We start from the raw sequence: 26,717 nt of genomic DNA, 5'->3' as shown, positions 1-26,717 counted from the left end.
ACCTCTTTGCCAGGGTCGAGCTGCAGACTCCTCCGCCCCTTGGACTGCTCGCTGCAATCCCCAGGGGAACCCTGGTACTGCAAAAGTCCTTCTCTCTGGTCACACACTCCCAGGGGTTAACCGCCCCCTGAAACCGTCTCTCTCTGAATCTTCAGCATGCCTGGTCCCCGTCAATCCCCCTTCGTTTTACTGCTCCCCAGTCACTTACTGAAAGAAGTGCCATCCATGGGGTGCAGTACATCCCACCCCTGCCACCAGTTGTCACGGAGTCCCCGGGCAATGCTCTGGAACTGCTCCCTATGAAGCCAGTCAGGACTCTGGAGAAGTCTCCTTTCTGTGAGCAGCCAGTCTTCAGGACACACAGATCACACAGCTTCCACCTTCCTGGGTCTGACCTGGGAGCATTCAGCCTCCTCTGCCCCTCCGTGCACTTCCCACAGCGAGTCCGCCCAGGCGGGGCTCCTGGGGAAGCCAGAGGGTCCTGCCCCCCAACTTCGCAGTCAGATGTGACTCTCAGCCAACCAGTAAAACAGAGGTTTATTAGATGACAGGAACATGGTTTAAAACAGAGCTTGCAGGTGCAGAGAACGGGACCCCTCAGCTGGGTCCATTTTGGGGGGCAGTGAGCCAGACAACCACGTCTGCACTTCACTCCATGTCCCAGCCAGCCCCAAACTGAAACTCCCTCCAGCCCCACCTCCTCTGGGCTTTGTCCCTTTCCCGGGCCAGGAGGCCACCTGATTCCTTTGTTCTCCAACCCTTTAGCTCTCACCTTGCAGGGGGGAAGGGCCCAGGCCATCAGTTGCCAGGAAACAGGGTGTCGGCCATTGTCTGTGTCCAGACCCCTGCACACACCTGCCCTCTAGGGCTCTGCAGTGATCATACACCCTTACCCCACCACCTAGATACTTAAGAACTGCATAGGAGAAACTGAGGCACCCCCACACTATTCAGAGGAAACATTAAGAACAGTCCCACTTCGTCACACCATCCTTGTCTAAAGCCAGTTTGAACAAAGGGCAGTTGTGGTTCGATAACCTTGTTGATGCACATCAGAATCAGTCTTTCCACAAGCATATATGTGACACAAATGAAAGAGGTGGATCAGTAATTCTTGAAATCTTTCAGTGGCTTTCTTGGTTTCAGAATGGCTAGGACCTTTGCCCCGCTCCAGGTTTTTGGGAGGCAGTGGTATTGAAAACATTGATTGAACTGAAGCAGTCAGCTTTTCGGATGTGATAAACTAAGGCACTCCATAGGGATACAATCCAGGCCTGGAGCCTTTCCTGTTTTCATAAGCTTTACAGCCTGGTCCAGCGCTTAGTCTGAAAAAGGTGCCATCAAGTTTGAAGCCATGCTAGAAGTCTGCCATCTCTCTGAAACATTAGAGAGACAAGGTAGGTGAGGTAATATCTTTTATTGGACCAACTGCTTTTTCTGACATACCTGGCACATTAAGCATCAGTGAACAAATTACATCATACTTCTTTAAGATGTACACCTATATGGGAATCAAGACATTAGTTATATCATTAAGGATGAATGCACAAGGTCTAGGCTTGGTCATGTTATGGTGAGCAGAATGGGAATGAGCTGTTCCCTCTATAAGAAACTTCTTCCTCATAACTCATAACCTGATGAGACATTGCCTGGCTTTGAGCTGCCATCCTATTTCTGGTGCTAGCTCAACCATTTTAGAGGTGGGGCAGGGAAGTGTGCAGCAAATTACCACATCTGGGGATGCAAAAACAGCCATCTGTGTAGCTGTGGTGCAGTTGAGGATGCTGCACATCTCCTGAATGGCTGCTCATCTTGTGCTAGTGTAAGCCACACACCTGGGTGTGGTGTTCTGTCCCATCTAGTGGCACTGAGACCACTTAGAGAGAAATTAATGAGTCTGCTCTACAGCCTTATCTAAAAGCCAGTTGGCTTTTAGCTCATGCGGTAGAGCAGGGGTGAGCAAACTTTTTGGCCCGCGGGTCACATCGGGGAATAGAAATTGTATGGTGGGCCATGAATGCTCACAAAATTGGGGTTGGGGTGCAGGAAGGGGTGAGGGCTCTGGTTGGGGGTGCGGGCTCTGGGGTGGGACTGGGGATGAGGAGTTTGGGGGTGTAGGAGGGTGCTCTGGGCTGGGACCAAGGAGTTCGGAGGGCAGGAGGAGGATCATGGCTGAGGCAGTGGTGCAGGTTCGGCTGGGGGTGCGGGCTCTGCGGTAGGCTGGAGATGAGATGTTTGGGGTGCATGAGGGTGCACTGGGCTTGGATCGAGGGGTTTGGAGAGTGGGAAGGGGATCAGGGCTGGGGCAGGGGGTTGGGGCATGGGAAGAGTCTCCGAGAGACGCTTACCTCAATCAGCTTCCAGAAGCAGTGGAATACCCCTTCTCCAGCTCCTATGCGGAGGTGTGGCCAGGTGGCTCTGCACGCTGCCCCATCTGCAGGCACTGCCCCTGCAACTCCCATTGAAGCTCTGGAGGGGTCATTGGAGTGTGTAGGAACTGGAGCGGGGCGGTGCTGTGGCTTCCGGGAACCATGTGGTATGGCCCCCGACCCTGTGCCCTGGCTGAAGTACCGGAGCAGTGCGGCCCCAACCCAGCGCCCCAGCCTGAGCAGGGAGCTCACAGGCCGGCTTAAAATGGCTCATGGGCCGGATCTGGCCTGTGGGCTGTAGTTTGCCCACCCCTTCGGTAGCGGCTCATGCACTAAGCTCCAGAGGCCCCAGGTTCAATCCTGTCTGCCAGCAACCTGGGTCTATCGGCATTACACTAGTCTCCCAGGAAGACTTTCCAGACTGCATACTGCTGACCCTGAAGCTATTGAATAGCTAAAACATGTATGATGTTGTCAAAAATATAAAGGGAAGGGTAACCACCTTTCTGTATACAGTGCTATAAAATTCCTCCTGGCCAGAGACAAAATCCTTTCATCTGTAAAGGGTTAAGAAGCTAAGGTAACCCCACTGGCACCTGACCCAAAATGGCCAATGAAGGGACAAGATTATTTTAAATCTGGAGTGGGGGGAACAAAGAGTTTGCTCTGTCTGTGTGATGCTTTTGCCAGGAACAGATCAGGAACGCAGCCTTACAACTCCTGTAAAGTTAGTAAGTAATCTAGCTAGAAAATGCATTAGATTTTCTTTTGTTTAATGGTTTGTAAAATAAGCTATGCTGGGAGGAATGTATATTCCTGTTTTTGTGTCTTTTTGTAACTTAAGGTTTTGCCTAGAGGGATTCTCTATGTTTTGAATCCGATTACCCTGTAAGGTATTTACCATCCTGATTTTACAGAGGTGGTTCTTTTACTTTTTCTTTAATTAAAATTCTTCTTTTAAGAACCTGATTGATTTTTCATTGTTCTTAAGATCCAAGGGTTTGGGTCTGTGTTCACCTGTACCAATTGGTGAGGATTCTTATCAAGCCTTCCCCAGGAAAGGGGGTGTAGGGCTTGGGGGGGATATTTTGGGGGAAGATGTCTCCAAGTGGTCTCTTTCCCTGTTCTTTGTTTAAAACACTTGGTGGTGGCAGCAGCATACTGTTCAAGGACAAGAAAAAGTTCATACCCTGGGGAAGTTTTTAACCTAAGCTGGTAAGAATAAGCTTAGGGGGTCTTTCCTGCAGGTCCTCACATCTGTACCCTAGAGTTCAGAGTGGAGAAGGAACCTTGACAGATGTCTACCTAAGCCCCTTTGACATTTCTATCTTTTTTGACTTATACATCTGTTTTATCTCCCAACTTTATAGTTTGTATTTTGGATCTTTTCCATCTTTATTGTAGTGTTTATGCATTCACTAATAATAGGTACCATTTAAGTCCCACATAATCTGTGCTTAGGTCTTTATGGGCACTCTGAACAGGAGTGAATTTTACCTCAAAAGAGGATTTATTAAAGAGAATCTTGTATAAAGAGTAATCTTTTTATCTATATACCTGTATTTATTTAACAGTAGAATTATGTCCAACTTAGATAAACATTTTAGTGATTTTAGATAAGAAGATGCTACTAAGGTTAAAGCCTGGGATCTGTTTTAAATGCATTAGTGTACTGAGCTGAAGAAACAGTTCTCTACATAGATGCTTTAGAATATCCATGGTGCAAATTCTTGCAATTTACATAAGTTTGTCATACTTCAGCTACTGCAAAGGTAGGCAAACTCAGAAGACAACTTCATAATAATAATACGTAGCTCTATGTTATAGTTTTGCTTCTCCTGTTGCAATAAAATGATAAAGTACAGCTATACTCTGAAAAGTTACTGAAACTGGCCTTGTGAGCCTCCTTGTATATTGTCTTTTGATTTATTTCAGCTCCAATCTACTCAGTTTACAAGTAAAATAAATGAGCTTTCTAATTATCAGCAGTGCAAAATCAGTTGTGTTCTTTCTGGCTCACACACCACCACCAGTAATAAAGATTCTGCAGCTGGAGCCTAGTCATCAATTCTATTTAAAATGTACAAACCAAAATACAATTTGACTAGCTCTCCTAGAGATTGAGTTGTCTATATAGCGCTAACAGGAGTAAAAGGTAGCAAAAACTTTTGTTTGTATGTATGTGATGCAAGCAGACGGAACTCAGAACATATAAAGGGAGCAGAGAGATTGAGTAAAAAGTTTCTATTTGTACACAGACACTTTTCTGTGTACACTTTAATCTAATTCTGAATCTATAGCAGGTTTGTTTTCTTGTTTCAGTGGAAGGTACTCTATGCTCTCTGCCTTTTGAGTAGAAACTCCCCATGTCAACTCTCAAAGTTCCATATTAACACTGAACTGTCACTGGACACAACTCACAAAGCAAACCAGTACAGGAGGGATATAGCAACGTAGCACACTTTGGAATCACTCCTAGCAATAAGAATTGATTTGGGAATGAGTTGCGGCAATTTGCAAAGCACAAGGATATACTTAATGCATCTTTCTCTACTAAAGTCATACAAATAACAGACAAATTTGCACTGTATATTTCAATCATCTCAGTTGAAAACAGTTTAACATTTTACACATCATATTTACTAAATTTTTTAAAAACTGCTAATTTAAAATATATCCTGGATAGCCAACATATTTAACAAGCACCTCACATTGTCTTTATAATAATAATCTTATGTTTATGAAATACCTTTCATCCCAAGAACCACAAAGAACTTTACAAATCTGTAGCATACACTACTGCAAGGCAGCTACCAGAGATGGGTTAGAACACAGAAGCTGTTTAACAAATCTTATTAATGATGGTTTAGGACAGGGAATAATGGTGACTGCAAGGGATGAGGTTTGCATGGCTCAGAGAACTAATCAGAGAAGGGAACCTTTTAATTCTAGGTTGCCAGTTTGGACATGATGAAATTTGATAGTGAGCAAAAGTTGTGATCAGCTGAGGTCTGTTTGGTACCTGTGCTCAGTGAGCTGCTGATTTCAGTCCAGAGCAGGGGTGGGCAAACATTTTGGCCTGAGGGCTACATCTGGGTATAGAAATTGTATGGCAGGCCATGAATGCTCACAAAATTGGGAACTGGGGTGTCGGAGAGGGTGAGAGCTCTGGAGTGGGGCCAGAAATAAGGAGTTCAGGGTTTGGGAGGGGGCTCCGGACTCGGGCAGGGGGTTGGGGTACGGGCTCTGGGGTGGGGTTGGGGATGAGGGGTTGGGGTGCAGGAGGGTGCTCTGGGCTGGGACCAAGGGGCTCAGAGGACATGCAGGGGATCAGGACTAGGGCGGGGGGTTGGGGCGCAGGGGGGAGTCAGGGGTGCAGGCTCCGGATGGCGCTTACCTCAAGCAGCGGTATGTCCCCTCTCCGGCTCCTATGCCGAGGTGCGGCCAAGAGGCTCTGCACGCTGCCCTGTCCACAGGCGCCACCTCTGCAGCTCCCATTGGCTGTGGTTCCTGGCTAACAGGAGCTGCAGAGCTGGTGCTTGGGGCGGGGGCAACATATGGAGCCCCCTGGCTGCCCCTACGCGTAGGAGCTGGAGTGGGGACACGCTGCTGCTTCTGGGAGCCGCACAGAGCGGGACAAGCCCTGCTCACTGGCGGGAACTCGAGGGCCGGATTAAAACGTCTGAAGGGCCGGATGTGGCCCCAGGGCCGTAGTTTGCCCACCCCTGGTTCAGAGTCTAGTAAACAGGTTTTTGTATAATAAAAAACCACCACAATAATTAGTACTAATCACAGTTTCATGAACACTGAATTCACTAAATAAATAAAATAATAATAATAATAAAAGATAGGCAGAACGTAGTCATCCAGACTAGCTCTCAACTACACCACCTTTATTCCTTCAAAAAGTGTCATGACTTTTTTCATAACACAAATTGATCACAATCCATTTTATTTATCCTCCAAAACAAGGCAATTTTTGAAATTTGTGACCTAGGAATGGGAGTGGGGGGTGAGTCAGGAAAAAAATCCACCCTCCCCACTGAGTCGTTTCCAGTGCCTCTAAGATGGATTTAGAGGGAAGGGGAAAGGAATCTATATCTACAACTTTTCATATGACATTGAATTATGCTCAGCAAATCTGGCAACCTATCCTCTGGTCTTCCACGTCAAATGTTGCTGTTTTTCAGGGAAGTCTTTAAACTGACATCTTGATCACATTTTGGTCTTTGAGGACCCAATCAACTCCCATTAATGGTAATGGAAAGACTTCATGAGAGTTGAGTCAGGCCCTATGGATCCCTATGCATGGAACTGTCTGCAACAGGAGAGTGCCAAGTGCCAAGGAGCATCATGGCTCAACTATGAGTTAAACATTTTAAATTATTCATGAGCAAATTTGATTTGAATGTGCAATCATTTCCCTTTACATTTTTGTTAAAAATTAATTTTAAAAAAGCTATAAGCTTCAAAAATACACAGGTCATTATTAAGTAAAAAAAAAATCAGGATTATTCCACAAAAACCATAATTCACCCACATTACATTGGGCCATAAGTAAAAATAACATGCAAGAATACAAAATGCTTTTTTTATGTGCAAGGGGCCTACATTACAGTTACTGTGGGAACCGTACATTTGAATGTCTTGCCTTTGGTGTATTTAAATTCTCAGTATAACATCGCAATAAGTTAGATTTTTTTTGTACTGAATATTAAAGTGTTAGAATTTGCCTTAATTTCAACAACACAGTTACAGCCACTGAGTACCTGACTCAGCTCACAGCTAAAGAGACAGAGTATCAAATTTCCCAACCCACTTAATTTGAAAGCCTGCCAAAATAGGTGAAAGACCTTATAAATATGTAAAGCAGGAAGTTCAAATTACACAGTCACGGAAACGTCCAGTGATTGATTCCCTTTTAAAACAATAAAAATCCTTGAGAAATTAGGACATTTGTAAATATTCCTCACCATCCAAAATGCCTAATGGTATCATACGGAGTTTAGACTGTGCATTGTACTTTTAGTATTGATTTTATTTTGGATTTCTACCACTTCCTTGAGGCCAAGGGGAGGCACAGTGGGAGGACCCAAAAAACTCAGTGCCACAGCCATTTTGTTTGTGGGCAGCATGGTAAAATTCTGTCAGTCAGTATAAGGAGGGGTTTTTAAACAATATTTATAGAAAAACTATTCCTGCCACAATGGATGTATCTGTTGAAATTAATATTATTTTAGTTCTTTTATAAGGTAGGTATTTAGATTTGTGAAAAACTGAGTATTCTCTGGGATGTAAGCCTTCCAATATCAAGGAGTCATGGATTTTGTTTCAGGCATGACTAGCTTTCTTAGATTTTGTAATATTTTAAAACTATAATAATGTTGATATATTTATTTTAAAATTGCATGAGATGTCTTGGAAACGTTGATTAATGTGTTTCTTGGTAAAAACTTGCTTAAGGGAAGTAGAAGGAAAAATGGCAAAGCCTCTGGCTGAAGAGGACTGAATTATTTCTGTGGGCTTATTAAAGAGGTTTTTACTGAAATAGCAATGTAGACTCTTGAAAGAACATCTTGTTTTGCATTGTCACTAAATATCAAGCATAGACTTTGGTGATTTTGTTGGCTGTGTGTTTAAAATTCAAGTGTAAAATGGCACACTGCATTTTTTTTTCCAGGCTGCAGAAGGGGGAGAGCGGGGGATAGTGCAGACTGTAGGGACACTGCCCTCCTAACCAATCAGAACAAGCCTGTTTGCCATTACAAAGTTGTTAACCCCAGAGTCTTCTGGCTCCTGCTGCTTTTAATCTTTTTTGGATATTTCTCCGATTTTTCCAAACGCCCACAGAGCCTCAGGAAAACCTCTTAATTCAACCAGCGATCATGGAAGAAAGTACCACTTTCTATTTTCAAAATATTCTAAAGATGTTTGGATATCGCTTTGCTGCATGGAGATGGCTGTTTGTAGGGGAACAAGTATACAGCCTATATTGTTACAGTCATTTTGCAAGGACTATAATCTCTGCCGCTTCTAAAGGTAAGTTTGTAAAAAAAAAATTAAAATATTTATTGCTACATTTTTGCGATTAATAACGACCATAAAGGATTTTCGTTATGTTACTGAATAAAATGTATCTTTGTGTTTTTCTTTACCTTTGATCTCGTGCGTATTCCACCCAACGCTGTTTAGTTCATTTCGATGATTAAAAAACAGTCAATTTTGTTTCTGTCTTTAAGGTTTAATATATTTGAAGCACAAACGGCACTTCAATTATTGCGAGGTGTATGAGAACTCAAAATATTTTTAAGACGGACTTGTTTGTATGGAGTGATAAATGTATGCATTGCTATATCTATCTACACACAATTTATAAATATAATGGATTGGCTAATTTATATAGGGCTTTATTAACAATATATTTATTGTGGCTGTAGCTAAAATAGTTTATTATGCCGTTTCTGATAGCTCTTGATGGATTACTTTGATTCAAACTACAGGGGGGAAAAACTGCCCTTGGTGTATGAAGGTGGAGATTGATATAACTTAATATAAACCCTGTTATGTCTGTTTCTAAACAGTGGCCTTTTTATTTGAAAATGAGCTCTCTTAACAGCACTCAGCTTAAAGCCATATTTATATAAAGGCTCCTATTTAGCCACACTTCACAGAGATGTCTTGTTTGTCTCCGAGAAGGTGCATTTGGGAGACATTTTGTAATTTTTGGCATTTTTCTAGGCGCATTTTTTTTCACACGGTGGGAGATCTTTTTTGTTTTGCATTGATCTGTGTTGGTGGCGCTGTGGTGCTCTTAAACAATGTATGTCCGTTTCACTAAGAGAAAGGGGGGTGGGGAAGAAGGTGGGGCAAGATTTGATCTATTGTATCTTTTCATTTTCTTTTATCAAAGTAGGAGCAGTTTAGTTGGAGGGCATCATTAAACGGTGTTATTTAAATATTGGGTGAACTATGGATCGGAACAAACATTTCGTCACAGCCTCTCGCGTTTTTGTGTAATGAGAAAAGGGAGGGTTTTTTTTAATCCTGTATCTAGATCAGTTTTCTTTTCTTCAGTAAGATTTTAGCCCCACCCCTAAAATGATCTTGCAGTGGCTTCAAATGAAAATTTTTGAAATCATTTTACATATACATACTTTGGGGAAGGTTTTGGTATAAATTTACAGTGCTAGTAGTCCACCGTCTGCCAGTCGTGAAGTTAAACATTATTTTCATAGTTGATAGTTAAATATTAAGGGTCCTATTCCTCTATTCCTTGCACATACAAATCTTCTATTGAGGTCTTTGGGAGTTTGATTGTTCATGAGTAAGGGATTGGGCCCTTTGTTTAATGTTCCATATTTTCCATATTTAATGTTCCAATAGTTTTTTTCCAAATTCTGAAGCAGATGCATTTAGGGTTTTCTTTGCTTTGTTTAATTTCTATTTTGTAATTAGAGCATGAGTAGACAAAAACATTACATTTAAATTTTTCTTATAATATAGAAAAGACTGCAAATAGCCAAACCTTTATAGGGGACAAAAGATATGCATTGTTATCTGTAAACCTCTATACTGCGCTTATAAGAAAATTAAAAGCTGTGTGGGAAGATACAGTCAAGCCTTAGATATGTATACTTAAAGCAAAATCAAATGTTAAAAACCACTAGTTCATTGTTTGGGTTTGAAATAATCAGAACACAGCTTAGAAAACTCAACAGGTTAACCAATACATTTAAGTGTGGAGAACAATAAAGATTTAAAAAAAAAAAAAGGAATCCATTTGCCTATTTATATGGAGTATTGTTGTGTAATTGACTGTTTATAACTTGATTTATGCACATGCTTTATATATACAATTTTAAAGAATACATTTTATGCTTGTAACATTTACAAATTATAAAATTGTTGCATCAGAAATACTTTACTGAATATATCTTCTAGAATGGATTCTCTCTGTCCCTCTAAACAGAATTTTACTGGTCCTCTAAACTTTTATCTAAAGGTCTAAATGCATATTTAAAACACATTTAGTTACCAAAGGTCTTTTCTAATAATCTGAAGATATTTAGATATTTAATTTTGGGGGAAAAACTCTGTGATATAATTTACACATGGACAGTTTAAACAGAGTAATGTATATGAGGGATTGCTTCACCTGACTAGTTGGCTCAGGAAAACTCAGCAGTATAAACCTTTGCTCAGTAGGGACATCTGCATCCCGGGAGATAGTGAGCAAGGGTCAAACAGCTTCCCTTCCCTGGAGCTTCTGCCAGGAAAAGTCAGCTTTATGCAGCAGTCAAGGCTCCAAAAACGCCCCAGTGGCATAGGCTGGGAATGGGAAATGGGAATATTGCATCAATGCATCTTTCAGCCTCCCTAGATACAATACTCTGTTTTTGATGCTGCACAAATCTGTTCTGGGCCTTCTGAGCTAGTAAAGATTATTGGTACTTTGCATCTTTTAGACCCCATCTGTGAATGGACCTTTTGCTGCCAGAGATCAGCAGAAGCAGAGTTATTTATTGTTTTTGCATCAGTGAAAAGTGATTATGAATCATCCTGTAAATCAGGGGTGGCCAACCCGAGCCTGAGAAGGAGCCAGAATTTATCAATGTACATTGCCAAAGAGCCACAGTAATACCTCAGGTTTCAGAGTAGCAGCTGTGTTAGTGTGTATTCGCAAAAAGAAAAGGAGTACTTGTGGCACCTTAGAAACTAACAAATTTATCTGAGCATAAGCTTTCATGAAGTGAGCTGTAGCTCACGAAAGCTTATGCTCAAATAAATTTGTTAGTCTCTAAGGTGTCACAAGTACCCCTTTTCTTTTTAGTAATACCTCAGTGTTAGGATATAGATATTCAGGCCTGTCTGCAAAGGCCTATACTTTAAGAATTTAGTTGTATTTTTATCACTTAGATAGTTATAGAGGTATAAAAGAAAGAATAAAATCCCAGTCTGCCTGTTTGCGGGCCTTCTCTTACAGTGACAGTCTGAGGCCCTGTTCTTAGGCTAAGATCTTTGGCTAAACAGCAGAGACAGCCATAAGCTAGGAAGTGTATGGTCACATCCTTACATTCAAAACTAGTCACATTGAAATAAGTTTGCTATTGGGCTGTTAGGCATTATCAGGACAAGATTGTATTCCTATCACCTCCAGAGAAAGGGAAGAGCCTAGGGCAGTGCTTCTCAAGCTATCTGATATCGGAGACCAGCAATTTTTTTTCCAATGTGTGCGCAGATCGGCAGCTGATGCTGGTACACTGACCACCACTTTGAGTAGCACTGGCCTAGAGGATGTAAAAGGAAGTTTAGTTTGATAACTGAGTTCTTACCGAACAGAAAACTATCAATAGACACTTATAGATGTAGTTGTGAAATCCTCACTTCTGTATTGTTTTGTCATTATAGTTCCCACTTTGCTATTGTTTATTTGCATGGTCTCTGTCTGGTTCTGTGATTGTTTCTGTCTGCTGTATAATTAATTTTGCGGGTGTAAACTAATTAATGTGGTGGGATATAATTGGTTAAATAATCCATGTTACAATATGTTAGGATTGGTTAGTTAAATTTCAGTAAAATGATTAGTTAAAGTATAGCTAAGCAGAACTCAAGTTTTACTATGTAGTCTGCAGTCAGTCAGGAAGTTGGGGGGGATGGGAACAGGGAATGGGGGTGGGGAAATTGGAATCATGTTTTGCTAAGGGTGGGGGAATGGGAATAGGGACACAGGTAAGGCTCTGTGGTGTCAGAGCTGGGAAGGGGACACTAAGGAAGGAAACTGGAATCATGCTTGCTGGAAGTTCACCCCAATATACATCGAATTGTTTGCACCTTTGGACTTCGGGTATTGTTGCTCTCTGTTCATGCGAGAAGGACCAGGGAAGTAAGCGGGTGAAAGAATAAGACCCTAACAGTCAGCAGCCCCCCAGTAGCTCCCACCACCCGCTCCCAGCGCCTCCCACCTACCGGCAGCCCTGCCAATCAGCCCCTCCCCCTCTCTCCCCACACCTCCTGATCAGCTGTTTCGTGGTGTGCAGGAGGATCTGGGGAGGAGAGGGGAGGACTGAGGGCACGGCAGGCTCGTGGGAAGGGGTGGTGTGGGGGGCAGGGCATGTGGCAGAGCCAGGGGTTGAGTAGTGAGCACCCCCTGGCACATTGGAAAGTTGGCGCCTGTAGCTCCAGCCCCGGAGTCAGTGCCTACACAAGCAGCCGCATATTAACTTCTGAAGAGCCGCATGTGGCTCCGAAGCCACAGGTTGGCCACCCCTACTGTAAATAATACAGTTGTACCATCATTTTAGTAATATACAATGGACATTTTGAGATGACTTTACAAGTGACTCACTTGCATCATGTGTAGCCTCTGCAGTAGAAATTTATTAAATGTAATTTCATTCAAGAATATTTTTTATAATTGTGCATATAACAAATCACAACCCTTGACAAATAATCAGTAAGTCCGTAGCCAAAAAATTTCTCATACTTGCTGACAAGTCTCAAAATACAAAAAGGTTTTGGAAGGGTGAGGATATTACCGCCTTCCAGAACCCCTAAATATATAGCTATTTTGAGAAGGTAGAACTAATGCAAATAGTGGCAGATTTTAGAGTTAGCACTCTGTTGAGATGAATACAGGCAGTTTATAACTCTCTTGTTTATAGCTGTTGACAGAGGATGACTGTACACCATCTGGTCATCTTCAGAAAAGTTAGAAACTTAACTTTTTTTATTTAAATAAAATCTTAAATTACACCAAAAAATGGGCACATTTCATCCTACTTACCACCAGTAACTGCATTTAACAAAAATAAGTCAACAAATCAACTTTCTACTGTATTATACCTTACAAATTTTCTGAGATGTGGCTTCTGCCCTTGAAGGCATTAGCTGTTCCTCCCTTTTGTCAGACAGGCAAGGAGTGCTGCTGGAGGATTTTGGCAATCTAATCCTCCTCCTCCTGGCTCAAGACCCCAGTTGTTTCCTGCAGGAGGACAGCAGAGGTGCTTCAGCTTACCTCAGCCAGGCTATGATTCATCACAGAGCAGAAGCAGAAAAAGCCAGGCAAAAGAAGAAAGTTCTGCCTGCTTCAGCATACTGCACCAGTCCATAGTGTGGCCAGTCTGCATATTGTGACCATGCCGACTTGCTGTAGCCAGCAGTGCGAGTGCTACCAGGTGGGAACTAGATGAATGCACCATTCTTCCCAGCCCAGTAGAACTAATAATTGCCTCAGTGAAGCCAGCAAGGGGACAGTGAGGAGGATGAAATTCCAAGTAAAGATGCAGGAAGGAGATCTTTGTTTCCTCTTTTGCCCTCTTTCCATTCAATGGGGCCCAGAGTTTACTTTAATGAGGCCTATCCAGCCTTATTGCTCCGTCTTTGTGGGAATGCCCTTCTTATTCAATACCCATTTCCTCATAAACCGCCTAAGTGAGGGGCCCTGATCTTCTGAACCTACAGCCACCTCCTCAGTTCTCTTCAGAGACTTTCTGAGTCTACATTGGACAAGAATCTCTGAGCTCAGTTTTAACAAATTCAATCTGACTGGGAACTCTCCACCATCTCCCAAAATTTGGCCCATAGGAATCTCTCCAGGTGTCTTCTATGGCAAACAACATGACCCAAGACTCCATTCAGGTAAGAGCCAACATCCCTGACTTCCTCAGTGCTACCTCACCCCAGTTTTCTGGTTTCTTCCTTGGAGAGAGGACATGTCCTCACAGCTCCGGACTCTTGGCTCTTAAGGGTCTATTCCAAGGACTCCTTGATTTTACTCTCAACGGTTTTCAGAAAAAGAAACCTCTCTCCTTACTCTATCAAGCCACTTGAGCAAGACTCCATTTCCTCTCCTTCCTCATCTTATCCTAACTTTGGGTAAAGGAGGACATAATAGGGCCTAAGTATTTTTCTCTTGCCTCAGAATTGCAGATCCTAGGAGGAAGGATTTCCTGCATGTCTGCTCCAGCATCAGACTGGATGCATAGATCCTTTGAGTAGTTCAGGAGCACTACTTAATAGATATTCTTCTACTTTCATCAGACTAGACGAGAGCTGAAGTAGCTGAAACCTTTCTCCCATCTCTCAAGATGGGGTCCATCACACCTTTCTCCCTAGAGCTGATGGGCAAAGTGATCTACTCAAGACATTTTGTAGCCCACAAGAAGTCCAACTATTTGTGGTTATTCTAGATTTGAAATGGTTTAACAAATTCATAACCAATTAATGGTTTTAATATAGAATTTGTGATTCATCCTGGCAATGTCCAATGAAGAGGTATTTCTTGGCACCCATTGACTTCACGGGAGTGCAAACTATGCATCACCGTAGCTCCAGATCAACTGAGTTTCTCAGGTTCTCAGACAGCTATGCTTCAGTGAATCATACTGTATTACTATTGGGCATGTCCTGGACCTTCTTCAGGATGATGGCAGTAATGTCAACTGCATAATCACTTATCTGGGTGACTTGCTCATATGAGGTCCAGTTCCTCCAGGAGGCCAATGAGGTATTAAATAAATCTTTTTGCCCGTTTGAAGATCTGGAGCTCATAATGATCAGAACAAGAGCTTCTTGATCCTTTTCCCAAATGTTCATCCATCTGGAGCAGTGATAGCCACAAATAACAGAAAAGCACTGCCATCTCCAGGAGGGATTAAAAAGCTGAAGATGCAGATCTGTGCCTGTCAGCATATGAGAGAGACACCTATCAGGAGTTACATGTGCCTTCTGGAGACCATGGTATGCTTTCAAGACCTGATGTCCTGGTGTCAGTGGCTCTCAGCTCCTGCAACAGTTTCCTTCTCCTGTTTGCTTTAAACCACCAGTGAATCAAACTGGAGGGTCCCCATGTTAGTGAAGATATCTCTGACCTGATGGCTGGACAGTTCTAATTTCCTAAGAGTCCCTCCTGCACAATTTTCCTTTTCCCTGCAACTTCCAATCAATTCCAGTGCCAGCCTGAAGAGATGGAGCATCAACTCTCCCATCAGATTATTTCAGGGGACATGAATAAGTATGTTTCATATCAATATATTATAACTCTGGGCAGTCAGATGTTCTTTGAGGCAGTCTACAAGGTAACATGTCCTGATGGGATTGGACAATATGGTTGCAGTAGTCTACTTGAATCACCTATGAGGAAACCAAGAACCAGCACCTCCTGAAGTAGAACCATCCTACTGTATTACTTAGGCAGAGAAAGACTATGGATCTCTGAAGGCACTTTGTATACCTCCACTATCCATGCTGGACTGGCTCAGCTGCACTTAGAACCCACCCAGACAAATGGAAGTTCCATAAAGAAGTTTTCTAGTGGATAGCAGTAGTTATGTTTGTCATCTCTGGCTGTATGCGTGTCCAATCTAAATGATCAAACCCCTACTGCAGCAGATAGCTGGATTTGGAAACTGTTGACTCCAGGGATTCCTTTGTGATCAGCTGGTTGATGGCATGAGATTATGCCTTCCCTCTTCTCTACTCCTCATCATCTGCAAAGTCTTTAAGGCCAAGAGGGAGGAGTTGTCTGGTAATGGTAACCCTGTTTGGGATACTTCTGGGGTGGATTGCAGACTTACTCCACCTGTTTTAAGGAAAAAGATTCATCCTTCTAGACAGAGATGACCTCTTGAACTTAGGTATAGTAGTGCATTCCAGTCCCTGAATCTTCAAACTCAGGGCCTGGTTTGTGAAAATGCTCTCTTAAAAAGCCCCTCCTATGTATTATTGGAGCTGATCTGTCTTCTCCCTTTGGTGCAGTTCCAGGAGAGAAAAAAGAAAGAAAAGGCTGAGGGGAAATCATAGAATCATAGAATATCAGGGTTGGAAGGGACCTCAGGAGATCATCTAGTCCAACCCCCTGCTCAAAGCAGGACCAATCCCCAACTAAATCATCTCATCCCATTGTCAAGCATGACCTTAAAAACCTCAAAGGAAGGAGATTCCATCACCTCCCTAGGTAACGCATTCCAGTGCTTCACCACCTTCTAGTGAAAAGTTTTTCCTAATATCCAACCTAAACCTCCCCCACTGCAACTTGAGACCATTACTCCTTGTTCTGTCGTCTGCTACCACTGAGAGCAGTCTAGATCCATCCTCTTTGGAACCCCTTTCAGGGAGTTGAAAGCAGCTATCAAATCCCCCCTCAGTCTTCTTTTCCGCAGACTAAACAATCCAGTCCCTCAGCTTCTCCTCATAAGTCATGTGTTCCAGTCCCCTAATCATTTTTAAAAAGTGGACTGAATGCATCCAATGAAGTGAGCTGTAGCTCACGAAAGCTTATGCTCAAATAAATTTGTTAGTCTCTAAGATGCCACAAGTACTCCTTTTCTTTTTGCAAATACAGACTAACACGGCTGCTACTCTGAAACTAATAATTTTTGTTGCCCTCCACTGGACGCTTTCCGATTTTTCACATCCTTCTTGTAGCGGGGGGCCCAAAGCTGGACACAGTACTCCAGATGAGGCCTCACCAATGTTGAATAGAGGGGAACGATCACGTCCCTCGATCTGCTGGCAATGCCCCTACTTATACAGCCCAAAATGCTGTTAGCCTTCTTGGCAACAAGGGCACACTGTTGACTCAAATCCAGCTTCTCGTCCACTGTAACCCCTACGTCCTTTGCTGCAGAACTGCTGCCTAGCCATTCAGTCCCTAGGCTGTAGCGGTGCATGGGATTCTTCCGTCCTAAGTGCAGGACTCTGCACTTGTCCTTGTTGAACCTCATCAGATTTCTTTTGGCCCAATCCTCTAATTTGTCTAGGTCCCTCTGTATCCTATCCCTACCCTCCAGCGTATCTACCACTCCTCCCAGTTTAATGTCATCTGCAAACTTGCTGAGGGTAGCAGTCCACGCCAGTCTCCAGATCATTAATGAAGATATTTGAACAAAACTGGCCCCAGGATCAACCCTTGGGGCACTCCGCCTTGATACCGGCTGCCAACTATGAAATGGATCCATTGATCACTACCCGTTTGAGCCCGACGATCTAGCCAGCTTTCTATCCACCTTATAGTCCATTCATCCAGCCCTACCTTCTTTAACTTGCTGGCAAGAATACTGTGGGAGACGATATCAGCAGCTTTGCTAAAGTCAAGGAATAACATGTCCACTGCTTTCCCCTCATCCACAGAGCCAGTTATCTCATCATAGAAGGCAATAGATTAGTCAGGCATGACTTGCCCTTGGTGAATCTATGCTGACCTGTTCCTGATCACTTTCTCTCCTCTAAGTGCTTCAGAATGATTTCTTGAGGACCTGCTCCATGATTTTTTCCAGGGACTGAGGTGAGGCTGACTGGCCTGTAGTTCCCCGGATCCTCCTCCTTCCCCTTTTTAAAAGATGGGCACTACATTAGCCTTTCTAGTCGTCTAGGACCTCCCCCAATCGCCATGAGTTTTCAAAGATAATGGCCCAACGGCTCTGCTATCACATCTGCCAACTCCTTTAGCACTCTCGGATGCAGCGCAACAAGTGTCTTGTGTATAGCAAACTGAGTGTTCAGAAAGGAGGAGCTAGGAATGAGTCAAGTAAGGAAAGTACTGCATTTTTCCCTGTTTCTTTAAATGCTGCCACTATCAGCACCCATTTTATGGGAGCTATTGTATGAACAGTGGCAGTGTACCATGCAGCTCACCTAGGCAGAATCAAATAGATTCATAGATTCCAGGCCAGAAGGCACCACTGTGATCATCTAACCTGACCTCCTGTACAACACCAAGCCAGAAAACTTCCCCCAAATAATTCCTACAGCAGGTCTTATAGTAAAACACCCAATCTTGATTTTAAAATTGTCAATCTACATTTCCTTCAGAGAAGATTTCCCTTCAGTGCCTCAGGGGTTTCTCAAGGTGGCCTCAGACTTACAATCTCAAGTGAAATCCCTAGGTTGACTGTGAAAACCATAGTCTGCTTTGAAAGCCCTCTGTTCCAACCCCTTTTGACCTTGATACCTTTTTAAACCTCCTGTTATGGAAAGTAGCCATCTCCTCAGCTCATTGTGCAAAGCACAGTGAATGCGTTGGTAGCTTGGGTTGTAACCCTCAATAACCTCAGATTCCAAACAGAGAAAATAGCCTTCTGCAATTGTTCCCAGCTTTCTCTTCAAGGCAACTTCCTTATTCCCATCTCAGCCAAGAAACCGCTGTTCCTAATGTTTGTCCTAATATTTGTCCAAATTCCAAAAAAGGCACTCTGGCATTCTCTGGATGGTCTGGAGATCTTTGAAGATTCACTTTCTTCATTTCTTTCATGATTTTCCCATCCTTATTCATATTTTTGTGGGCTCCCCATAAAAGGCGGAGAAATTTTAGATAATTCCTGTCATGCTCAGTTTCCGCATCCAGCTCTATTCCAAAGCCAACTTCTTCTACCATGGAAGTATCTTTATATTCATTAAGAATGGTGAGGTTTTCTTGGCCTAGGCCAAACAAGCCTCTCTTGAGGTACTTCATTAAGCCACAACCTAGCTCTCAGTTAAATACAGTTTCAAGGCACTACCATCTGGGAATTTTACTGCCTCCACTGATGTGCCATTTTTTGATGGGAAATGCTTTTGGGGGGTCTTTCAGAGTATCCGTAAGCCCCCACTCATTTCCCTTGTTGAGGGTAGCACACATGGGAATCTAATCAGTGTCTTCATCCTCTTGGCACCGCATCACTGTAGCCCGATCCTATAGTTTCCAGAACTCTCCCACCCTAAATTAGAGCACTGCTAAACAAATCTTGTGTCTGAACAGGCAGAAGCCACATCCCAGAAAAACAATTTTATCTTACTGTTTGTCGTCTGGATACAATGTCAGTATAGACAGCCCCCCCACCCCTACCCCCCAACTTGTCTCAATTGGATGTGGCGACTCCTATAAATAGGGAATTAAAATTAGGATAAAATTGTCATAGTTTGAGAAGTCTCAGCTAGGAGCAAGCCAGAGGATGACAAGTAAGACCCCAACATTTCTCTGTCCAAATTGGTTTCCTGACTGACAAGAGGGACACGTAGTCTCTGCACTGGATTCACTACATCCATTCACTACATCAGCAGAGGATACTCATACCGTCTTGTCAACTGTTGGAGATGGGCTACGTTCCACCTTGATTGCATTGGCCTCATGAGCACTACAAAGTAATTTTCCTCCTTTGAATTCACCCCTTCTTGTTAATTGTTGAGAATAGGTCACTTCCACCATAATTTAATTGGTCTTGTTAGCACTGACCCTCCCCCCCACCCCCACACTTGGTAAGGCAACTCCCATCTTTCATGTGCTGTAATATTTATACTGCTTACTGTATTTTTCACTTCATGAATCTGATGAAGTGGGTCTTAGCCCACAAAAGCTTATGCCCAAATAAATTGTTAGTCTCTAAGGTGCCACAAGGACTCCTTATTGCTTTTGCTGACAGTGAATAGTAATACAATATAATAGATGAAATACTGAAGTAAATTAGGGAATTAATTTCTATTAAAATTAAGGTAGAGGCATACTATCAGTAAGATGCTAGCATGTATAAACAGAGCCCTGTCCCTGTATATTCCATGATTCCACTGCCACAAATCCATCTTTGTCACGTAACTCATCTCCAGAACCAAGATTTTATTATTAAAAAATTGTTTTAGCATTATGGTTATGAAAATAAGCTTCAAAATAGGAATTGTGTATAAACAAATCCAGTAGTATCTTTGAGTCTGCAGACAACCTGAAACAATAATTTTGAGAGATGTAAGTTGCCTCACTCTTTTGTAAGATATGAACCCTGAAGCCTACTGGTGTTAAATAAAATGTAAGTACTTAATCTATTTCACTGCTGATCTTTTTAGTAGAAACATCTTGCTAAGGATTATTCCAGAAATGCAAACTATCTCCCATGTTTTCTTGGGTCCTCAAAGTCCTAACAGTCTCCATCCCAACTATTCAAAAAAAAACAACCCAGCTTCTGCACCATCACCAACTTCTACAATATAGTTCCAGACTGTCAGTACAAAAAAAACAAATATTTACATATAGGAACAGGAATACATGAAAAACAAAGTAATATAAACTGAATATAAGAGGTTACTGTACTGACTGTATTATTCATTTTCATATTTAATTAAAAAGCTCTCTTTTCACTTAAGCAAAGCTTTCTTTCCTTGCCATAGTACAAGACCATGCCTACACTACCATTTATGTCAGCAAAACTTGTGTTGCTCAAGTGTGTGGGGAAAAAACACACATCCCTGTGCGACATAAGTTTCGCCAGCATAAGCACTCACGTGCACAACACTATGTGGGTGGGAGAGCTTCTCCCTCCAACATAGCTAGCGCAACTTGTTGAGGTAGTTTTATTGTGTCGACGGGAGAAGCTCTCTCCTGTCAGGCATAGCGCGGTTACATGAGCGATCTTACAGCGACGCAGCTGCATCAATACAGCTGTGCTGCTGTAAGTTCACTGATGTGCCTTAGGTCTGACAGGGTTTTGTGTACACACTAAACCATACTTATTGTATATCCATGCAGATAATGGCGTCCTTAGAATTCTTTTGGAGTACAGCATGCAGCTCTGCTTTCCTAGTTTGAAAACTGGTGTGGAAGGTGCTAAAAAAGGTGCTGGGGAGGGCTGCAATGGAGATTTGGAGAAGGCACAGTCTCTTCCACAAGGGTAGATTTCAGGAGTTTCTGTAAAGATGTTCAGCCTTGAGATAAGGAGACAGATGTGGCTCAGTCATGGTCTATAAACTGTTTAAAGTGCGGTCCTCTCTGAAAAGTGACTAAATATGGCATTGTGGGGTTCCATGTTTATATATCAAATATGCTCAATTTACAGAAGAAGAATATTTTATCTGTCAGCCCTGCAAACACAGCCGGCAATCTGAGAATCCCACAAGTTGTCATTTATCTTTTTGTGTATTGCCAGAATTAAAGATTCAGCAGGCCAATTAGATCTTCAATTACACCTCAGTTACTCCCCACTTCAGATTTCATTTGACGTCATGAATCTTCAATCTGGAATAATACAAGTGAGCACATGATCTGAAACGGGGAAAAAATAATACGGAATCCAAAAGCATTATGGGTAAAAAAAAATTTGTAAAGATGAGTTATGTACATACTTTAGGGCAGGGGCGGGCAAACTTTTGGCCTGAGGGCCGCATCGGGTTTCTGAAATTGTATGGAGGGCCAGTTAGGGGAGGCTGTGCCTCCCCAAACAGCCAGGCCAGGCCTGACCTGGCCTGGCCCCTGCCCCCTATCCAACCCCCCCCCCCCCCCCCCCCCCCCCCCCGCTTCTTGGCCCCTGATGGCCCCCCCCCCGGGACTTCCTGCCCCATCCAACCCCCCCTGTCCCCTGACTGCTCGCACCCTGACTACCCCCCCCCTCGGGACCCCTGACCCCATCCAACCACACCTTCTCCTTGACTGCCGCCAGACCCCCTGCCCCGACTGCCCCCCGCAACCTCATCCAACCCCCCTCTCCTTCCTTACTGCCCGCCCCCGTGTCCCCTGCCCCCATTCAACCACCCTGTTCCCTTTGACTGCCCCCCCCCCATCCACATTCCCGCCCCCTGACCACCACCCTGAACTCCCCTGCTCCTCTATCCAATCCCCTCACTCCCTGCCTCCTTACTGCGCTGCCTGGAGCACCTGGGGATGGCGGCACAGCTGCACCAGGACAGGCAGCCTCACAGCACAGCACAGAGCACTGGGTCAGGCCAGGCTCTGCAGCTGCGCTGCCCCAGGAGCTCACTGCTCCACCGCCCAGAGCATTGCGCTGGCAGAGCAGTGAGCTGAGGCTGCGGGGGAGAGGGGGACAGCTGGCAAGGAGCTCAGGGGCCAGGCAGGATGGTCCCGTGGGCCGTAGTTAGCCCACCACTGCTTTAGGGCTACAGCGTGCTCTGTGTGGTGTTCTTGTGAAATTCTACTTGGAGCCATAGCAGCACTTGATCAAATATCCACTCAGCTGCAGAGAAGCTGCTCCCTCCTGTAGACTTGTATAGATCTAACCCAGGAGAGCTCAGACAAATTTCTGGAATATCGGAGGGAGGGAGGGAGCAAGCAAGCATGCTGCAGAACATGCACTCTTGCCTTCAGCACACTTGGGCTGTGATCCAGTGGTTTTGGCTCTCCTAGGAGTAATCCTTGGTGGAGATGTGTATCTATTATATACCATTCAAATATACACTAGGATCTCATTGCTGAATTATTGTGCTGATCATATAAATTTTGGGGGGAAAGTGCAGCCTGAAATAAATTGTAAAAATCCAAGTGTAAAAATAGATTAGATTATTGTGGTTGTCATTGAAGCAGTTCCTTCGTGCAAGTAGCATACACATTTGATACTCTTGTTAACTGGAACTTTATTACATTTAAATCTGCTTATTTTTGTATTCATTTTTTAGATGGACATAGGGGGGAGAGCGGGAATCAAATGAACTTAATGCAGACAGCACCAGATCCTAATAACATGCATCATCTAGGAAACAACAAAAACCTTAGATGTGATTTAATTCACTGGATTTGGATAAGATTTCCAAGGATTATAAAGAAGCAAACATATCAGAGACAAATGCAGTGGTTCTCAAACTTTTGTACTGGTGACCCCTTTCACACAGCAAGCCTCTGAGTGCGACCCCCCCGTTTATAAATTAAAAATACTTTTTAATATATTTAACACCATTTCAATGCTGGAGGCAAAGTGGGGCTTGGGATGGAGGCAGACAGCTCGTGACCCCCCCATGGAATAACCTTGTGACTCCCTAAGGAGTCACAACCCCCAGTTTGAGAACCCCTGGACTAATGGCTAAGGTAGAGAGTTATGACATGAGGTAATAAAGTGGGGCATTAAACAGAAAACAGGCTTAGAAGAAAGACACAATGTAGAGATAGACAGACAGCTCAGGGTAGAAAGGGGTTAAAAGTGGAAAATACCAAGGGCATGCTTTAATACCTCTGTTCATAATATAAAACTATTATGAATTATAGAACTGAAACTAAGAACTCATGCTGAAGAACTCAACCTTAACCCTAAGCAAATGTGGGGACTGGGGGAAAACAGATTCAAAATCTGATCTTTTGGTGACTGGACCAGCAGATAAATTCAGATCAGAATTAAAATATATAAAATTTGGTCAAGGAGTGAGAAACCAGTCATCCAGCATACTGATCAGAAAAGGGATTGGGAGTTATTGTGGAAGAGTCATTAAAATCTTCAGCCAAGTACAGAGCAGCACTAAAGGCAAAATTGGTGGGTTGTATTTTTTTTTTTTAATTATGTGTAGTGGGAGAAACAGTATGCAAAACAAATGATACTGTATTGAGCACTTGTTAGATCCCATCGATATTGCTGTGTCTATGGTATTATGAACAAACTTCAGAAAGTGTATCACACCTCGGAGAGGGAGAGAGAGAGAGAGAGAGTAGCAAAGATAACAGGTCTGAATAACTTAAGTTTTGATGGAAGACTGAGCAAGTTGGGTTATTAAAGGAGATGATGGACTAAAGCATAGGGCTGAGTGTGAGCAGATCTAAGTTCCAGTCCTGACTCTGCCAAGCACTTCTGTGTGATCCTGGACAAGTCTCTTACCCATGTGTAGCTCAGCTTTCTCATCTGTAAAAATTGCAGATAATACTTCACTACCTCACACGGAAGTTGTGAAGATGAGATCAATGTTTGCAAAGCACGTAGAGATTCTCCAATGGAAGGAAGAATACAAATGCAAAGTTGCTTATAGTCATTGGAAAAGAAAATAATAAAGTTATTAAATAGAAGTTTTCTAAATTACAAAAGAGATCAAAAAAGTCAAAATAAAGAAAAGGCTTTTTTAACCCCATGAAAAGGCTAAAAGAATTAACAGAACCCAACCCATTTAAAATTAAGAAAGTGCAAGAAAATAGAGAACTGCTTAATCCAAAGGATAAATTTATGGAATAAGTTACTAGGGAAGATGTCTAAAGCAATGAGTTCAAGAAATACCTAAAATTGGTATTGGAGAGAGGATTGAGGAGTATGGCAATAAAGCAGAAAGTCCACTAATCATGGTTTACCACTTTCCAATTCTTGGAAATCTTTCCTGAATCTAGTGATTTTTTTTTGTCTCAAAAATCTGGTGACGACACAGTAATGTTGAGGCCTTTGCCTACATTCTCAGTTGTTCTTATAATCTCTGCAACAGCCATTCTTAGCATTAGGACTGCTTCCTCAGTTACTATTCTTTCATACTCGTTAATTCAAAAACTTGTTAATTCAAATACTAAATAAACAATAAGTATGAAGTTTATGCATTACAGAATGTTCAAAAACAAGTCTTCATACATCAAATACATGTTTGGGTGAACTGAAAGTGGTAAAAAAAAAGTCCAACTCTGGTTGCAAGGGGGAAAAAGGAATCAGACGTTGTGTATAAGATCATTATCCTTTTATTAAAAGGGGAATGAGCCAGCCGTGCCTCTGTATGATTCCTTCTGCTGTGGGGACAAATACACCACCAGCATCTCCCCTGAGATCCTAGCCATTGCTAGAAGGGGAGAATGCTGCCAGTGGCCTTGCCTACTCCTCAAGATGCTTTCAATTACTTATGGATTAAGACATAGGTCAACAGTGGCTCTACCCTACTCTCTCCTGGAATAGAGCCCAATGGCATAAACTGCCAGGTGTAGCTCATGTTCTTAACATCCTACTTTGCAATAAACTGATTATTCTGAGCTTATTTTAAGAAAGTTTGCCTCAGGATGCTGGGTTTTACTGCTGAGTATGTATGATTATGACTCAATCAATTTACAAAGTAGGATTACTTTACTAAAACAAACACACAATACCCTCTTTTACTTGTTTGGAAAAATATGTTGCCCGTGACCTTTCACATAATAATACCTATGGGGAAAAAATGTTGCTTATGACCCTTTCAGCCTTGGTGCTGAAACTAAAGAAAATATCGTATATTTTTTAAAATGTTCTTTAAAGATATGTAATCAACACAAAACGAAATAATAAATCTTCAGTTTATACAGTAAAAAGAAAAGGAGTACTTGTGGCACCTTAGAGACTAACCAATTTATTTGAGCATAAGCTTTCGTGAGCTACAGCTCACTTCATCGGATGCATACTGTGGAAAGTATAGAAGATCTTTTTATATACACACAAAGCATGAAAAAATACCTCCTCCCACCCCACTCTCCTGCTGGTAATAGCTTATCTAAAGTGATCACTCTCCTTACAATGTGTATGATAATCAAGGTGGGCCATTTCCAGCACAAATCCAGGGTTTAACAAAAATGTCGGGGGGGAGGGGGTAGGAAAAAACAAGGGGAAATAGGTTACCTTGCATAATGACTTAGCCATTCCCAGACATCATCTTCCTTTCCAAATGCAAACAGATGGACATCGTACCAAAAGGACTGAAGGTAAAAAATCCATTACAATCTACATACCACACAGACTATGCTGACAGCTTGTGCCACACGCTCTCAAAGAAACTGCGGAATCACCTGATCAACATCCTCTACAGCAAACAGGGAAAGATTAAGAATGAGCTCTCAAAAATGGATACTCTCATAAAAAACCAACCTTCCACACAAACTTCCTCGTGGCTGGACTTTACTAAAACTAGACAAGTCATTTACAACACACACTTTGCTTCTCTACAAAAGAAAAAGGACACTAAACTTTCTAAACTACTACATGCCACAAGGGGCCACAGCAATGGTTCCCTCAACCCACCCAGCAATATTGTTAACCTATCCAACTATACTCTCAGCCCAGCAGAAGCAGCTGTCCTATCTCGGGGCCTCTCCTGCTGCCCCTCCACCCCCACGAACATGATACAGTTCTGTGGTGACCTAGAATCCTATTTTCGACGTCTCCGACTCAAGGAATATTTCCAACATACCTCTGAACAACATACTAATCCACAGAGACCTCCCTACCAACACTACAAAAAGAAGGATTCTAGGTGGACTCCTCCTAAAGGTCGAAACCGCAGACTGGACTTCTACATAGAGTGCTTCCGCCGACGTGCACGGGCTGAAATTGTGGAAAAGCAGCATCACTTGCCCCATAACCTCAGCCGTGCGGAACACAATGCCATCCACAGCCTCAGAAACAACTCTGACATCATAATCAAAAAGGCTGACAAAGGAGGTGCTGTTATCATCATGAATAGGTCAGAATATGAAGAGGCTGCTCGGCAGCTCTCCAACACCACTTTCTACAAGCCATTACCCTCTGATACCCCTGAGAGTTACCAAAAGAAACTACAGCATTTGCTCAAGAAACTCCCTGAAAAAGCACAAGATCAAATCCGCACAGACACACCCCTGGAACCCCGACCTGGGATATTCTATCTACTACCCAAGATCCATGAACCTGGAAATCCTGGGCGCCC

At 42.9% G+C, this 26,717-nt stretch overlaps 1 protein-coding gene across 1 annotated transcript in view; it reads left to right on the top strand.

The window, feature by feature from the left end:
- Positions 1-7,491: 7,491 nt before the first annotated feature.
- EPC1 (enhancer of polycomb homolog 1) overlaps positions 7,492-26,717 on the top strand; it is a 114,376-nt gene continuing 95,150 nt past the window's right edge. Inside the window, exons 1-2 of the mRNA XM_043541449.1 lie at positions 7,492-7,621; positions 8,220-8,408. The gene's annotated coding sequence lies outside the window, so the exon portion shown is untranslated. The remainder of the gene's footprint in view (positions 7,622-8,219; positions 8,409-26,717) is intronic.

This window comes from Chelonia mydas, chromosome 2, assembly GCF_015237465.2.
Source record: "Chelonia mydas isolate rCheMyd1 chromosome 2, rCheMyd1.pri.v2, whole genome shotgun sequence".
Classification (NCBI taxonomy): Eukaryota; Metazoa; Chordata; order Testudines; family Cheloniidae; genus Chelonia; species Chelonia mydas.
The sequence above is the reverse complement of the archived record's forward strand: the minus strand, read 5'-3'. Positions and strand labels throughout refer to the sequence as shown.